The sequence below is a fragment of the Mytilus galloprovincialis genome, chromosome 11, assembly GCF_965363235.1.
Source record: "Mytilus galloprovincialis chromosome 11, xbMytGall1.hap1.1, whole genome shotgun sequence".
NCBI classification, from domain to species: Eukaryota; Metazoa; Mollusca; class Bivalvia; order Mytilida; family Mytilidae; genus Mytilus; species Mytilus galloprovincialis.
The window spans coordinates 59,895,135-59,914,055 of record NC_134848.1 but is presented as its reverse complement, the minus strand read 5'-3'; the positions used below and the strand labels follow the sequence as shown (position 1 = coordinate 59,914,055).

Genomic DNA, 18,921 nt, shown 5'->3' with positions numbered 1-18,921 from the left:
GGATTAGAGATTGTCTCCGATAGAACTTTTTTTTAACACAGATGGAAGTTAAGCCGTCTAAAATTAGAATCCATTAAGACCCTTCCATACATGATCAGATAAAAGATGAAAACAATTAAGCAAATATTATGCACCTGTGCCTTTGGGAAAACGTGATCTTTGCGTTTTAAAATTTGACAGAGTATAGAAAATGATACTATATATGCCCTTGAATTTTCACTAGATAACATTTTTGTTCGCTTTGGGGATTCCGTATATCGTCAGATTATCGGAATTCCAATGGGGACTAACTGTGCACCACTTATTGCGGACCTGTTTTTGTATTGTTAAGAGTTACAATTTATGACAAAAATTAGCAAAGACCCATCGAAACAACATCTGATAAACAAATTTAATAATACTTTTAGATATTTAGATGATATTTTGGCTCTCAATAATGACGACTTCAGTATGTATATTAATGAAATTTATCCTGTTGAACTTACTTTAAATAAAGCTAATACTAACAATGACCACAGCCCTTTTCTCGATCTTGATATCTATATCACTAATGGAAAGCTGAATACTAAAATTTATGATAAAAGGGATGATTTTTCATTTCCTATCGTTAATTAGCCGTTTTTAGATGGTGACGTTCCCTTGTCACCATCTTACGGTGTTTATATATCTCAACTTGTATGATTCGCTCGTGTATGTAACAATGTTTTAGATTTTAACGAGAGAAATTTATGTATTACTGAAAAATTATTACACCAGGGTTTTCGATATCACAAACTAGTCAAAACATTTACTAAATTTTATCATCGGTATAAAGACATTATTCGTAAATATAGCTCAACATGCAGACTTTTAATACGTTCAGGTATTTCACATCCAATTTGTTATGGTAATATTCTTTATAAAGCACAAAGGTGTCAGTATTCACCTCAGAAACTTACAAAACCTTTGAATAGACTTATTAAGAAGGGATATAATTACGATACTGTTGTCAAGTCATTAAAGATTGCATATTTTGGCGTTAATATTGAGTCATTGATAAGGTCTTTGCATCGGAACTAAACACATTAATTCTAAAAACAGTTGTTGGCATGACACGGGTTATGTTCTTCTCATATATGTTATGATGGTATGATACTAAACCCCTAACGGGAAGGATTGTGCCTGATGTTCATATGATGAAATCATAATCTTTCATGCAGTTTAGTTGAAGTCTGGAGCTGGCATGTCAGTTAACTGCTAGTAGTCTGTTGTTATTTATGTATTATTGTCATTTTGTTTATTTTCTTTGGTTACATCTTCTGACATCAGACTCGGATTTCTCTTGAACTGAATTTTAATGTGCGTATTGTTATGCGTTTACTTTACTACATTGGTTAGAGGTATAGGGGGAGGGTTGAGATCTCACAAACATGTTTAACCCCGCCGCATGTTTGCGCCTGTCCCAAGTCAGGAGCCTCTGGCCTTTGTTAGTCTTGTATTATTTTAATTTTAGTTTCTTGTGTACAATTTGGAAATTAGTATGGCGTTCATTATCACTGGACTAGTATATATTTGTTTAGGGACCAGCTGAAGGACGCCTCCGGGTGCGGGAATTTCTCGCTACATTGAAGACCTGTTGGTGACCCTCTGCTGTTGTTTTTTATTTGGGTGGGTTGTTGTCTCTTTGACACATTCCCCATTTCCATTCTCAATTTTATGTATTAATTCACTTTAGATATTTTATAATTTGGGAATCATAGACTTGTCGTTTATTGATTCCCCGTAAAACAAAACTATTTTATGTGTTACTTTAGATACACAGAATGTGCTTTAGAGCTAATTCATTATCATAAAGCAGGCAATAATTAATAATTTGTTGCTTTTTATCTGTTATGTCTGTTTGTTTTGTTCACAAATTGGTATTAGTTAAATGGACTTTTATGCGACTGTCAAACAAATGAGAGGTTTAACTATCTATAAAACCCGTTTTAACCCACCATTTTCTACGTACGAAAATGTCTGTAGAAAGTCAAAAATAATTCAGTTGTTATCCATTCGTTTAGTTTGTTTGAGCTTTTGATTTTGCAATTTCAATAGTGACTTTACCTTTTAAATTCGTTTTCGTAGTTCGGTATTTTTGTTATATAACTAAATTCTTTGAAACACGATTTAAGTATAGATTGCAAAAAAGAACATAAACATAAACATAAAAACACCAAATGATAAGCTCATTTCATGGACAGGTTAAACCAGGCTGTGAATAAACATGTTAAAAATGCAAATGGTTATACGATTCTAAGCAGATATATTGTTACAGTGTCAATAGATTATTGAAACGGTACATAGAGGAAACAGGATAAAGAAAGTTATCAAGAAGTTTGCAAGGCAATACATAAGATGAAAACATTACCAAGGATTCAAAATCGGATGTATCAGAGCTAAATATGATAGGAAATAACTCAAAGAAAGATAGAAAGCAGTGACTAAAACAAACAGGCCTATATTATTTCTCTTTTCGTCAACAACCTGCAAACTAATGTACTTTCAGATGTTCTAATGGTCGCAAATCAATAATATTCAGTTTTTTTTTTCAGGAAGATACATCAGGGCTTTTCGAATTAAGCCAAACATGACTTCCGACAAGTGTAAAATTCAGAATTGTAGAAAAAACTTCAAAGTTACACGATGAGCAAATATGAAGCCTGTTGAACTATCCCTACAAATGGTGAATCGGACGAAGATGTTTGAAAACATTTTGACATTAATATGCCGATTATTAACCATCCCAATCAGGTGAATACAGCCTATCAGATAACAGGCCTCATTCGCCGTTCTTTTGTCCATCGTGACTATTGCACGTTTACTATGATATTGAAGTCACTTGTTTGACCGCATTCCGAATATGCAAACAGTAAAAGCTGACATAACAAGTATCGAAATTAGCAAAGGAGATCAACCCAACAATTTTTCTTAAAATGTCCTCCACCAAGCCAGGAAAATGGCCGTTGCTATTTGATAGTTCGTTTTTCTGTGTGTTATATTGTCGTTTGGTTTTTTATTGCATTTTAGTGTTTCTGCTATTTCGTTGTTTTCTTCTTAAAGTTCATGTTTTTTTCTTTCAGTTATAGTTTATAACCCGAATTTTTGTTTCTCAATATATTTATGACTTTCGAACAGCGGTATACTACTGTTGCTTTTATTTAAATGCTACGAATATGGAACAGCCTCCCTGCACAAGACATTTTTCCTAAAACCTTAAGCTCATTAAAATAAAAGTTATAAAAAATATCAGTTGCAACAAACTATTTTCTGTACAACATCTACAAATTAGTCATTAATATACTTAAATCAACTTCTAATAAGTTTATTGCCATTGAATGTAATTCAAAATAGAAACGGGAGATGTGGCAAACAGACAACAAGAAGAGCAAAGAGCACCAATGAGTTTTCAACACAGCGAATAAATCCCCAACCCGGAAGATGGTCTTCAGCTGGTCCATCAACAAACATATGTACTAGGATACCAATCATACTATTATAACAAATATTTGTGTTTTATTTTGAAGAAATTATAACAAACAAGAGAAACCGTAAATAATCAGAACAATAAGCACAAAACGATGTAAAACATATCTTAACACGACCTATCGTTCAGTAGTCATTGTCATTACATTGTATTATTTCCGTATTTATTAGATAATTTTGAAATCAGTTACAGTATTTATTGGATTAACAACATAGACATTTACGAACTAAAGTTCGAACGCACCTTTCAGATCACGGTTATAAATCACTGTTAATCAATAAAAAAAATCCTTGAAGAACTATAGAACATAAGAGATAAAAAGGTACAATAACAAAAATATCAAACTCCGAGAAAATTTCAAAACGGAAAGTTCTTAATGGCTTAATCAAAAGCTCAAATACATCAAACGAATGGACAACAACTGTCATTTAATGTGTGCACTGTGAAATAAGTATTGCGTGAAACGTATCCATGATAGAAAGGGAAATACGAGAGGCATTTAATTTGTTTTAAAAATTTATATGGATGAGTTAAGTCGTCGTTGAATCGAATGACACACTTGTTTGTTCACGTCCAAAACTTAATTATTCAAAGTAATGGTAGAATTTAAAATATATTCTCTGCTTTACAAATTGGGTGTATATCAAAAAGTGTTTTAATGTTTTGTCCAACATATAACAATTGAATAATAGAAATTGTACAGCATTTACGATATTTAATTGATTGTACGTCGAACATGCCAAAATATGTATACAGGTACATTTATTAAGAGGTATATTTTACGGTTAAAGTTAAATGTAATAGATTAAACCAGTTGACACATATTTGACGTTCCTAATATTGTGAATACAGGTTATTTTTCTGACTTTGGCATTCCAATTAAAAGTTTTTTTCATTTACTACCTTTTATTATCGGATAATAGTTTAATAGCTGATGGATTTTTATTTACTGTGCGTACTGCTATGTGTTTCTTTATTCTATATTGGTAAGGTCAGAGGTATAGGGGGAGTGTTGAGATCTCACAAAACATGTTAAACCCTGCAGCATTTTTTGCGCCTGTCCCAAGTCAGGATTGTCTGGCCTTTGTAAATGTTTAATGTTATTTTTTTTATTATTTTAGTTCATTTATGTTTTGGAGTGTGACGTCCATTTTCACTCAACTAGAACATAATATTAGTAAGGGGCCAACTGAGGACCAACTTAGGGTGCAGGAATTTCTCGCTGCGTTGAAGACCCATTGGTGGCCTTCGGCTTTTGTCTGCTCTTTGGTCGGGATGTTGTCTCTTTGACATATTACCCACTTTCAAATTTTATTATCTCCTTAAACTATTAATTAATGCAAAAAGATATAGGTGTTGCTTTGCAAGTATCTTTTAGTGGTAGACCATAAAACGCTAATTAATCGTAAGTGATAAATGTTACTAAGTTTTTCTATTTCGTCTCTATATAATTCTATTGTACATTGCATTCCAATGTGATGAATGTAAAAATATTAAAATAGTACGCACAAGTCATTTTTAGTTTTATAATAATGTTGGCTAGATAAATAAATGATAGCATTTGGTGGATAAAGTTAAGATACTCATTATGTATTCCTCATTTTCATTAAAAATTATCGAAAAAGAAAACAAAATAATGTCAATGGTTCTTTTGTATACCAGTCAACAAAAGAAACAATACACAAGATGAACTCTGATTTATCAAAAATATAATAAATAAGGAAAATTGGTCAATTGTCCAATGTAAACCATTCATTTACAAAGCAATGCATATGATGAAAAGAATCCGATTAAGTTGAAAAGTTAGAAAATACTGATTTTTTTAACATAGGGATCAAATTTATTTTGCGGAAAATGATGAAAAATGTCGGCACTTAATTTCGAAGATGAGAATTAAGTGCTCAAATATTTGCAAAGGCATTAAAATTTTAAGCAGACCATGTTTAAGTTTTACATTTTAAGTTCTAATATCGATTTTTCTGATTTTTGAAATTAAAAACATTAAACAAAATCGCGTTTTTGCCTTAACTCAATGGTTTTGATAAGAAAATGACAGCCTGTAAAAAAAATACCAATTAGGCAGTTATTTACTTTGGTACAGTGCATTAAATTAAATCATATATGGAAACGTTTTACTACGTTTTAAAAGCGTAGCGAAACGGGAATATACGTAACGAAGCGTATTGAAACGTAGTGATCCTTTGTTTAAAACGGACCTGCCCCGTATGTTTTGAAAATTCAACACCAAACGTAGCGAAAATTGAAACGAAGTAGAAACCTAGTAAATACGTATCAAAGCTTAGTGGAACGTAACAAAACATCCCAGCAGGCACACAACGTTGATTTAACATTGAATCAATGTTTATTTTCTATGTTGAATCAATGTTGAATTATTATTAGATTTTGCAAATTTGTATCAACGTTGAAATCCTATGTTGAATCAACGTTGATGTTCAACATTGAATCTATATAGAATAATAGTTGCTTCAACATTGTTTCAACCAATAGCTTAATTTGAATTCAGATTGAATTCAGGGTGAATACAATACTAGTATTCAACACGGAATCAAAATTGGTTAGTGATTGTGTTCAACTGTGTTTCCACCTAAACTTATATGTTTCATTCATCCTGTATTTTCTTTGTCTTGCAGTCCATAATTTTATACTGTAGCAATGTTCAAGCTATTGTCTTCTCTAGGCGCTCAATATGCAAAACGCCATAGCAACATTCTGCCTCAGGAAACCTGATCCAATAACTGCTCCATTAGACCCAAGTTTGAGAAATAATCTCAAAACAAAATTGATTATCTTTAAATAAAGTCATTGTCTGGTTATATTTGACATGGTGTGTTCTTTATTTCATTGTTGAAGACTGTATGGTAACGCAAAGATATTATTGTTCTTTGGTTGTCTTGTTAACAATAGGTACAACAATAAAAAGTGTTTGGGTGCACAAAACTTTTAATACAATGTAGATGCCATTGACTACCAATTATTATTACTTGTAAAATATCAGTAATTTCCAACAATAAAACTGAGTGACCACATTCGTGTGATGATAGCATGGCTTGACAATGATGATGATAACAACCAATCAACTGAATAACAAATATGGGTGTTGAGGGATATCCTACGAACCATAATTTAACCACCAAGATTTTTTTTTAACATTTAACAACATGCTTACAACAACACAAATTATCATCCAAGAGAATTATTGATTTCGAAAGCGCACAACCCTTAATACACAAATTTTGCTCAATGTCTATTTGAAATATCTGAGTGGTCAAAATATAAAACAAAGTTTGCTGTTCGGACACTTCCTTTCCTATGTATTCTAATGTCCAACCACCGATTATAGAGAAATATTCAATACGATAAAATTAAAATGAATTTATTTATTAATACTGAAACTTTTTATTTATTAATAGTGAAACTTCAACTTCTTTTTTCTCACACCTTGTATTTTTGGAGCCCGTTTTAGAAAGTTTATTGTTTTTTTCAGACACTTGAATTGCTGTTCCGTGATTCCATCTAGGTCTTTATGATGACATCTACAAAATCAAAAGTTATAACATTGTAAAGTTGTATTCTGTTCAACACATTTAACTATTTTAACTTCATAATGATATTACTTTAAAGTATAAATAAAAAGCATAAGAACCGGTGAAAACTAAAGTAAATAACAGTTGTCCTTTGAAGTCTCAACTACATTTCCTTTTAGATAGACTAGAAGGACTTAGGTATAATCTGCAAGAAAATCCTAACTACATGTACTACATTTTAATTTGAACAAATTGAAGGTTTATCCACTTATGTCTTTTTCTGTATTACTTGTGCTGCGGCATGGATATCTGACTAATTGACATATTCGAGGATGGTAAAGGGGGTTCTGAACATGGAAACACGTGAAATAAAAATAAACAAAAACCACTGCACTGAAAATAAAAATTTGGATAAAGGAACCCCGAAAAATTAAATCATGAATATTATTAAGGAAAAAAGTACTAGAAGTTAATACTCAGTCGTTATTGGAGATCATACAGTCATGATAATGGACACGAAGACCCTGCAGTCACCTTTTCGCTTTCGCTTGTTGCATCCGAACCGTGGAAAAATATCCTGGGAACACATAATTTAAAACGATCTCCCGACTGGACTGCGAATTTAGTCCTGGTTTACTTTTTTTTTATCTTGAATGTTGGACTAGCACGAGAAATTAAAGAGTACCCAGACGAAACACGGAAAATAAATAAAAGGAAACAAAAATAATGCATGTGGAAACCAATTACGAGAAATAAAACGCTAAAACACGTGAAATAAAAAGGCCATAAATGCAAATAACTTTTTACCACCCTCATATAACCTTTATGTTTAATTACCTTGTCCAAACTCTACCTCAATTTTGACAGTAAAATTAAAGGTTCAACTTGGTGAGTCATATATAGCTTCTGACCTTTCCACCCCAAAGTTGTAAACAAGCCCCCCTTTTTATGCGATCAAAATTTCTTTTCACTTTTGATTCAATCATATGATTTCAAATAGTCAATGATAAAAATTCATGAGACGTTGCAAGATATCTTGGGAATGGTTACATGCTATCCTGATCCTGATCCTAAGGTCAATCCATAGATTGTCCTAAACATCCCCCTTTTTCACGTGTAAAATTTCAACTTTTCAGTACTGTACAGTTTCATAACAACATGATATGTTCACATTTCTAAAATACGATAACGTAATCACAACAATTAATATAAATACTTACGATAAAAATGTAAAAGCTGTATAGAGGAAAGATATTGATAAAAACTCTGCACAAATCACTTGTGGTCTCGTTGGCGGATATTCAAACTTTGGCAACAAAAACAACTGCGCATGCGCATACCTGAAGTCTTAAAATAGAAATGTTACAATGCCGCGAAAATTTAAATCGTTAAATAAATAGATCTATCCGTTGTTTATATTTCAAGTTGTCAACCATTGTTTATGTACTGATGTATACGTCTTTCTCTTGGAATTAATAAAAAGAATAGAAAAAAAAGAAGAAATGAAAACAAGATATTTGACATCAGAAGTCAAGGAAAAAGGTGGAGGGATCTTTTAAGGGGAAGGAGTTATTCACAAATATTTAATTTTATATTTACTGTATGATCCTGTATACACGCTGGTTCTTTTATTATGTTTTGGGGTGGGGTGAAATTTTTGAATTTTCTATTATTTCAATATTTGAGGTGCGAAGTTCATGATTAATTAGTAATGCTTATATATATACACTGCGATTGTTTTATGTGTTATTCTATAATCACCACAACAATTACTGATAAATCTACTAAATATTTTATTTAATGTGAATATCGTTTTCAATTTGAAAATAATTGTGATGTGTCAAATACTTCTTTTTTGACAATTCTGGTATCCACAACTACTGGGTTTTATATATTGTTTAGCCAACGTTGATTCAGTGTTGGTATTTCAACACAATGTCAATTCAACGTTGAAACAATGTACTAATTTCAACGTTGCATTGTCAACGTTGAATCAATGTTGAATATTTGTTGATCAATGTATAACCTAAAATCAACAAAGATTCAACGTTGATTCAACAAAGTGTGCCTGCAGGGATGCTAACTACGTATCGAAACGTGTCAGTGCGTGGTGGAATCGTGGGTCTACACGTATTTATACGTAGCAAAACTTGATAATAACGTAGCACAAACCTAGTAAAACCTAACTTTAAAAAAACAGGACATTTTTATTCAAAATTTAGTTGAAACGTAGCATTTCAAAACGTAGTAACACGTGACAGTGTGACTGGGGCTTTATACATATCGTTTCTTTTGTTGACTAGCATATATAGTAGGAACAAAATGTTACTCGTCTGGTACTGAGATCGTACAGATGTTTCTCGTAGGAACCATTTTGCCAAACCTCTAACTCGTACTGCATAATATTATAAACTTTTAGTAACTATAGTCAGACTCTCATATAAATAGTATTTATATGAAAACTATATATTGATACACTGTTTGTGAGAATATGTCAAAAATAATTAATAAGATCTACCTTTTTCCAGTTATTTTCATATCTCCATGTCACCTTTGCGCTATCTATAAAATATGGGAAAAGACTTTCGATAGACTTGAAGAGATGCCAAGTGCACATAATATGATCACATACAGATATATGTGTTAATGAGTTTACGGTTGAATGTGTGTGTATACAAGATAAATATACGTTTAAATAGTCTCTTGATTATCATAAAATATTTCAATAAAAATTCTCAATTAAATTGTCCTTCCATTTTCATTTTATAAAATATTTCAAACGAACAAAAACCTTTTTATTTCTTATTTTGACTATAATGGCATACATTCACTTTTAGGATGACAGGCCAATATCAAAGGTATTTTATTAGTAGGCACATGTAGAGCTTCTCTTTTAAAATCGCTTTTGGGTTGAAACGACAGATGACAAAAGAGAGCTAATTGATTTTTTCAATAAATATATAATAACATTTCTGTAATAATATAATAGCGCATTATACTGTTAAACTTTAATTGACTTTGAAGAGCTATTTAAAACCTTTAAGAACTATTTGTTTTCGTCATAAATAACACATTTTTGAACCATAATCCATGTTTTTATCTTAAACTTTAGGTTGGAATTGACTCATAATTATAAGAATTTGTTAAACAAGAGGGATATTATACTATAAAACACGGTGTAACCCACCATTTTCTCTTAAAATGCCTGTACCAAGCCGGAAGTATGACAGTTGTTTTGCATTATTATGAAATCAATATAATAATAACTATTGACATGATTATTCTTACCGAACAAGATAAAATCAGATGTCTCACGACTAGCTCCTATCATAATACAAAACAATTGACGGAATCTCCAAAGTGTAAACAAAGTAGTTTTATCTATCAACTATAAAAGAAAGCATATTTTTTCAAATCTCAAAACAGAAAACATTTTGAATGAATTTTAAATTAAATTTTGAATTAAATGTTTACGGTGTTGGATATTATACGCGTTATAGCTTTTTATTTATAGCAAAGTGACGTATATAAATGTATATATATGTATGAGTAAAAACTTAAGGTTTTAATCATTTCGTGGAATTAGGGGTATTTTGTAAAAACATATCTGTAGCAATAACATTACAGCTTCGACAGATAAATAAATAGAGACACTCAATAAGATAACAATGTCCGTTTTAGTTCGTAAAAATTACAATGAATTAGCAAAAACGTTAAATGTTGCAAAGTCAATTTTTAAAACTCCATATATCAGTTTAAGTCGTTGTCTTTGTTCTATCATAATTTTGCAAATGTAACACGAGTAATTTATTGGTTATCGGTATAAAATAATTCGAATCATTCCACTGTTTATACATTTTGATAGTTTAGTCAATATTTGATTAGTTGAAACTATCCCTCGTGCCATTGAACAAATCTTCATATTCCTCTCTGGAATGTCGGGACAACATCGTGCGACGTTACGCGCGGTTAATGAACATAAAGTTCTGAACTCCTTTTTTTAAATAGCGATAGCAAAAATCATTATCGTGTTCAAATTTATTTAAGACATTAAAGCAAACAGACTAAATTTAAATCATTCAGTTTTGGTCATATTATTTATCTGTCTATATCGTGTTTAGTTATAAAAACAAGTAGATTAGAAGAAAAAAATGTATGCAAACTAGTATTTTATGTTTAGTAAACACAGCATAGGGAGGGGAATAAAATATTCGTTTCTCTAGACTTCAGAAGATATGAAGATTTGCTCCCCTTCGAAAAATCATTCTTCCCTCGAGCAAGAACTCGTGAAATATGAATATTCTTGGGTGAACATATCTTCATATCTCCCTCAGGCACGGGAAATAAATGTATTATACTCATCAGTACCAGATAGACCTATATATGAAAAAATACACAAAAACACACGTGTTTTGATTATAATTTCAGTAATCTATTTATCCATTTATATTCAAAAATATTATTCATTTCAAACTATGATTGAATTAACATAATATCTAAATATATTTTATTGTTTGGAGTCTTCGTGTTTATCAATGAAACTAAAATAATGCAATAATGCAACACAACAAAAACAGCAAATAACATTTCAATTAATTTTAAAGTAAATTAATTCCTTAAATATTCCTTGCAGGAGGCAATATCAAACATTGAAATTTAAAGGGCATTTAAATAATTTTGAGTTTATAAAATGGTTAATTATTTCATATCCCGAATTGTATATGTTTATATTCTTTAGACACATCTTAGGTATTGATGAAATTAGATCAATGAAATTTTAAAAGAAAACATTCAAAGGGACTATGTTATTTTATATATTCCTGATATAATCATGATAAATAACACTGCATATTATGTATCAACATATTTTCTATCAACATCTTAATTTATTTCCTTAACATTCAATAATTATATTTCATGTCATGGTTACCAGCTTAATATGTAATATGACAAAGCATTGTGTTGAAACAAATGCAAATAAAAGTCTATCAACCTTACCTTATCTTTAAATTAGATATCATAGTTACATGTGATCTTAATACCAACAAGTTATGGACTAATGATGTAATTAAAATTGAGAATGGAAATGGGGAATGTGTCAAAGCTGACAACAACCTTTCAAACTTTCAAACTTTGCTAGAATACACCCGCGAAATCGCGGGCATATACAGCTTACGAACTGTTGTAAGATGAATTTTTGTTAAAGATATTATGTATGGAGAATTTCATAAAAGGTATCAAAAGCCCTCTCTCTTTTTCCAAAGTCTGATATTTGTTTCCTTTCTGTTTAATTCAATTATTTTCGTGTTCCTGGCCTCAGACCATAATTATTCTTCTCCTTTGCTGCATCTTTTGGAAAAAAGTCAAATTAAATTAAAAATTTGCACTGCTCCAAACATGAAATAAATGTAACTGCTTATATATAGACCATGATTATTAATGTAATAAAATATGCTTCTAGGACAAACCATCAGTGCTTTTTCTTTTGAGAGCCTTATTAACATGTCAATGGAAGGATATGAATCATGTATAAATGACTAAGACCGACTTAGGCTAATTTGAGGGGTGGTCGGAGGGGTCCTGATCCCGAAATCCCGGGCTTAAAAACACGAAATCCCGAGATGCAGAATTTAAAGAAATTCATATCCCGAAATCTCGAAATCGAAAAATATATTCCCGGATCCCGTAAAAACCAATCCCTAAATCCCGAGCTTAAAAACACCCGATCCCGACGTCCCGAAAAAGGTCCTGCTTCCCTCTAATCTCTACCCTACTTTCATTTTTTCCAAATCACTACTTTCACTTTTAAGTCTTATGCCCCATTTATGGGCATTATGTTTTCTAGTCTGTGCATCCGTGCGTTCGTTCGTTCGTTCGTCCGTCCGTCTGTCCCGCTTCAGGTTAAAGTTTTCGGTCGAGGTAGTTTATTGATGAAGTTGAAATCCAATCAACTCGAAACTAAGTAAATATAGTGCCGATGTGGCATCCGTGTACTATGGACACATTCTTGTTTCCACATGTTCTACTTATTTTAATATATGCAACTGGTATGATCCCTTAAATAGTAAACATTTCAAGAAAACAGTAGACAGAATACAGAGAGTCTCTATATATTAAAGTAGTATAATCGTAGTTTACATGTAGATAAACGCGAAAAATAACTGTCCTCTCTATGGAGGTGTAATAGACACCCGCGAAATCGCGGGCATATACAGCTTGTGGACTGTTGTAGGAATATTTTTTTGTAAAAGATATTATGTATGGAGAATTTCATAAAAGGCATCAAAAGCCCCCTCCCTTTTTCCAAAGTCCGATATTTGTATAGACCATTATTAGTCTAATAAAATATGCATCTAGGACACTCCATCAGTGTTTTTTTTTCTTTTGAGAGACTTATTAACATGCCAATGGTATGATATGAATCATGAATAAATGATTAAGGCTAATTTGAGGGGTGGTCGGAGGGGTCCTGATCCCGAAATCCCGGGCTTAAAACCATGAAATCCCGAGATGCAGGATTTAAAGAAATGCATATCCCGAAATCCCGAAATCCCGAAATCAAAAAATAGATTCCCGGATCCCGTAAGGATCAATCCCCAAATCCCCAGCTTAAAAACAACCGATCCCGACGCCCCGAAAAAGGTCCTGCCTACTTCTAATCTCTACCTTACTTTCATTTTTGCCAAATCACTATTTTCCCTTTCAACCATAAATTTTTATGCCCCATTTATGGGCATTATGTTTTCTAGTGTGTACATCCGTTCGTGTCTGTCCCGCTTCAGGTTAAAGTTTTTGGTCGAGGTAGTTTTAGATGAAGTTGGGCATGTTTTTCTTATTTTAATATATATTCAAGTGGTATGACCCCTTAATTAGTAAACATTTCAAAGAAAACAGTAGACAGAATCAGGGCCGACTTTTTATACTAACATACTAACATAGAAAGTCCCTGACAGAATACAGAGTCTCTATATATTAAAGTAGTATAATCGTACACATGTTTACATGTAGATAAACGCGACAAATAAGTGTCTTCTCTAAGAAGGTATAATAGTTGTGGTTTTTGCGATCTAAACACCATGATATGAAACGCAAAAAATATTTGTCCTCTCTAAGGAGGTATAATAGTTGTGATTCTTGCGATATGAACACCATGATATGGAGAACGCTCTGAAAGGCTTATTTTTTTCCATTGTTGTTATCCATCATACGATTGGTTGTAATTGTGTCAAATGTTTTACTTATTTTAATATATATACAACTGGTATGACCCCTTAAATAGTAAACATTTCAAAGAAAACAGTAGACAGAATACAGAGAGTCTCTATATATTAAAGTAGTATAATCGTAGTTTACGTGTAGATAAACGCGAAAAATAATTGTCCTCTATAAGGAGGTATAATAGTTGTAGTTATGGAGAACGCTCTGATTGGCTTATTTATTTTTCATTTTTTTTTTCTCGCAAAAACATAATTGTTCTGTCCTAAGTCCTTATGCAAATTGTGTTTCATTTCAAAACAGGCCTAAAAAAAGGGCAGCGGAAGTCTTTCATATTTCTTAAAAAGTCAGTCCGATGACGGAAAAAATAAACATATGAGCGCCTATATTTTCGTTTTCCTCCAAAAATAACCCAAACTGAAATATTTTAGGCATGATGATCAATGCTAGAAACACACCCGCGAAATCGCGGGCATCCAGAGCGTGGTTGAAAGCCAGTACATGTAAAGTGTTGTAGGATAAAGGAGTAGGTCCGGTAAGGGCCGATTTTTGCCTCAAATTTCAGGTTCAACTCACGAAAGTTTTTGGATACTTTTTAAACACTTAAATGTCTATTTCAATTGATTCGATTAGTTTATGTGAAAGATTTTAACTCATTTAGTCATTAAAAACGCTCTGATTCGAGCTTAAATATGAAAAATTTATTAAATATGCCAAAAAACGTCACTTTTCAGATGGTTTTTGTCAAAAATGAAAGTGGCCGCATCCGTGTTCATCCTCAATTTTTATATGTTTTGTATTATTATCAAATACAACTTACATTTCAATATTATGAATGAACACGAATGCGGCCACTTTCATTTTAGACGGAAACCGTCTAAAAATTAACCAAAATGCTAACATTTTGAAGAGTTCAGTAATTTAGCATGAATTAATGATGCTAGAACGCGATATGTGTGCATTGTGTTGTCAAAAAACAGCTCATATTTATGTAGCAGAAGCATTTTACTTTCCAAAATATAGCTTAAAGATTACATTTTCACAATTTTCTAAAACTGCTATATTTTGGGGCCAAAAAGGGGTCTTACTGAACCTACTCCTTTTTGCAAAAAAAAATAATGACTGGAGAATTTCAGGAAAGTTAATAAAAGTTAAAAGTTCTTGGGTTTTTCAAGTCCTTCTCCCTTTTTTCCCAAAATTTCCAATTTTTTTTCTATTTATTTCAATATGAACATACGTTTATGAACATGCATTACTATAAATAAAGTGTGTTTGCTTTTTACTATCAATTCTCAGTTAACTTATCAATCCACGGCGATCATTGATATATTATATAGACCCTCTCTATTTACTATACTTAATGACCCGATGAATTTTTGTAAAAGATTTTATGACTGAAGAATTTCAGAAAAGGTATAAAAAAAATATAGGTACTTTGGGAGCGCCTATATTTTCGTTCTCCTCCAAAAATAACCCATACTGAAATATTTTAGGCATGATGATCAATGCTAGAAACACACCCGCGAAATCGTGGGCACTCATGGTTGAAAGCCAGTACATGATCGTACATGTAAAGTGTTGTAGGATGAATTTTTATAAAAAAAAAATAATGACTGGAGAATTTCAGGAAGGTTAATAAAAGTTAAAGGTTCTTGGGTTTTTCAAGTCCTTCTCCCTTTTTTTCCAAAATTTCCATTTTTTTTGTTTTCTATTTATTTCAATATGAAAATACGTTTATGAACATGCATTACTATAAATAAAGTGTGTTTGCTTTTTACTATCAATTCTCAGTTAACTAATCAATCCACGGCGGTCATTGATATTTTATATAGACCTCTCTATTTACTATACTTAGTGACTCGATGAATTTTTGTAAAAGGTTTTATGACTGAAGACTACAGAAAAGATATCAAAAAATATAGGTACTTTGGGACATGACAGTTGTTTTCCTTCAAAACTCCTATAATTTTTGTTTCTATTGATTTCAATAATGCTTTTTACTTTCAACTCTCAATTTACTAATCGATCCACGGCGGTAATTGACATATTATATAGACCCTCTCTATTTAATAAACTCAGTGACCGTCGTGGATAGTAAACTTTAAATTGATAGCAGATAGCAAATACACGTTATTCATAGTCTTTAGTATGTACAAAGTACAAAAAAAAAAAAAAAAAAACGCAAACCGGATGTCTAGTCTGACTTAAAATTTCGTCCAATGACGGAAAAATATCCGGACGCATTTTGTTTTCGTTTATTTTTCGTTTTTCTCCCAAAATAACCCAAACTGAATAATCATAAGAATCGATGACAAATGCGACAATTCATGGTACCTATAGGACACAGAGGCATGGTGATTAATCAAACTCATACGCAGTAACTGCGCTAAAGGAGCATCAATTATACATAGTATATTATAATAACAGATGACAGAATGAGTATAGAAATTATCTTACATATATATATTAAACTAATAGTATATGATTTCAAGTTATTTGAACTTATACAAATGTACTATATACAAAGTAAATATAGATAGAAGTATTACTGTATTTATATATATTATAAGTAATAACACATATTTCAAAGATAATACACAAGTTCATGCTTCAACTATATTTTGAGTGTACTCGATCGGTTCTTGTACGTCACGTAACCACCACCACGTGTAAATAGAGTGTTGTGTTAAGCAATGTAAATAAATATGTCATCCGAGTATAAGAGCATGAGAGTACTAGACCATGAAATAAGGTGACTTTTCAGTTTGACTCTATAAGAGTTTTACAATCTTTTGGAGGGACCAGGATAGGTGAGTAAGAACTTGTGTATTACCTATATTCAACATTTTATTCATTTTTGACTCACTGGGTACATCAACAAATTAAACTGTTCTATATTTAGTTTGAATATCTTTCAATTCATTACAGCAGAAAATATAATAGAATTCATTTCCAACAGCTTGTTTACAGAGATTGCACAATCTTTCATTCCTTGGTATACCAGCCCAACGTCCCGTCTCTATCGGAAATTTGAGATTGCATGTTCTCAGTTTACATATATAGTTTCTATTTACAGGATTTAACCGTAGAAGATAATCTTCTAATTCAAACTCTGTCTTAAATTTAGAATAATATTCCCTGCGTGAAGAATTAGACAAATCTGAAAACCACTTTTGTATAAATTGATCGTGCAATCTCTGTCTTACAACAATTTTTAAAAATTCAGGATTTACATATTCTTGATTATTCCATATTTCACTATACCCCGTTTCATCAAATATGGATTTAATATAATTAATCCAGAGCATGTTTCTATTGCGATTTTCATTTAATTTGAACAGTAATTTGTACATTTTTACGAAAGCCGAGAAGGATCATTCAAAATTCAAAATTCAAAATTCAAAATTCAAAATTCAAAAAAAAAATTCAAAATTCAAAATTCAAAAATCAAAAATCCTACATTAATCTATCATGATTCCCCGCACTTACGAAAGCCAAAAAAGATCGCACTTTACACTTTAATATGCTACTGAAAGCTATTTTAGAATTTGTTAAGAATACGAACCCATTGAAACAAGGCAAAGGGTCCGTTAAACCTTCATAGGGATACATCCAACTTTACCGTTTGACAACCTTGGTAACACAGCGTTTTTGCAAGTAGCAACCCTCTATCAAGAAAATAGGAAAGGAAACCCGAGCGCTATACTACTACAGCTGGAAAGTCGCTTCACTTAAATGGAACGTTCACAATGGAAACATTGAAATCATCGCTTTTTCGTAAAGTTTAAAAGGTTAAGCAAACAGCAACAAATATCTTATAATAACCTAGTTTTCGAACGGGAGAATCTAGTTATTAATATATGTATATACAAAACACAGATTTTGTGTATCGTTTATCAAATTCTGATATATAATTTTATGTTGTTATATCAACAAAATTCGTGTTAGGTTTTTGACAATTTGTATGCCCCACCTACGATAGTAGAGGGACATTATGTTTTCTGGTCTGTGCCTCCGTTCTTCCGTCCGTCTGTTCGTCCGTCCGTCTGTGTGTCCGCCCGTCCGCCCGTCCGTCCGTCTGTGCGTTAGGTTAAAGTTTTTGGTCAAGGTAGTTTTTGAAGAAGTTGAAGTCCAATCAACTTGAAACTTAGTACACATGTTCCCTATGATATGATCTTTATAATTTTAATTCCAAATTAAAGTTTTGACCCCAATTTCACGGTCCACTGAACATAGAAAATGATAGTGCGAGTGGGGCATCCGTGTACTTGGGACACATTCTTGTTCTTTATGTTTTTTGGGAGTAATAATAATAATAATAATAATAATATCTTTATTTAAAGAGAGTAACTCATTTGGATTAAACCAATTTTCAATAAGGCTCTCTACATGCATACAATGTTAACAATATGAATAAAAAATAATTAATCTACTGTTACACACATGAAAACAATAGACGTATATAAAGTAATATAACAACAACAACAAAAACAACTATGGTATACAATGTGGCTTAACTTATAAATTCAACACTTTTAAAAATAAAATGACTTGTAAGAGTTTTTGAATGCAGATATACTTTTTGATTTTTTAATTTCACTGGACAGTGAATTCCACACTTTTGGACCACTAAAAGAAAAACTTGATTTGTTTAAT

The 18,921-nt window shown here is 31.7% G+C and overlaps 1 long non-coding RNA gene across 1 annotated transcript; it reads right to left on the bottom strand.

Annotated features, from left to right (window-relative positions):
• Positions 1–6,885: 6,885 nt before the first annotated feature.
• On the bottom strand, positions 6,886–9,122 carry LOC143052504 (uncharacterized). Its single transcript, XR_012971142.1, has 2 exons — positions 8,271–9,122; positions 6,886–7,059 (listed from the first exon to the last, which is right to left on the bottom strand). It is a non-coding gene; the product is annotated as an uncharacterized LOC143052504 (long non-coding RNA).
• Between the last annotated feature and the right edge of the window lie 9,799 nt (positions 9,123–18,921).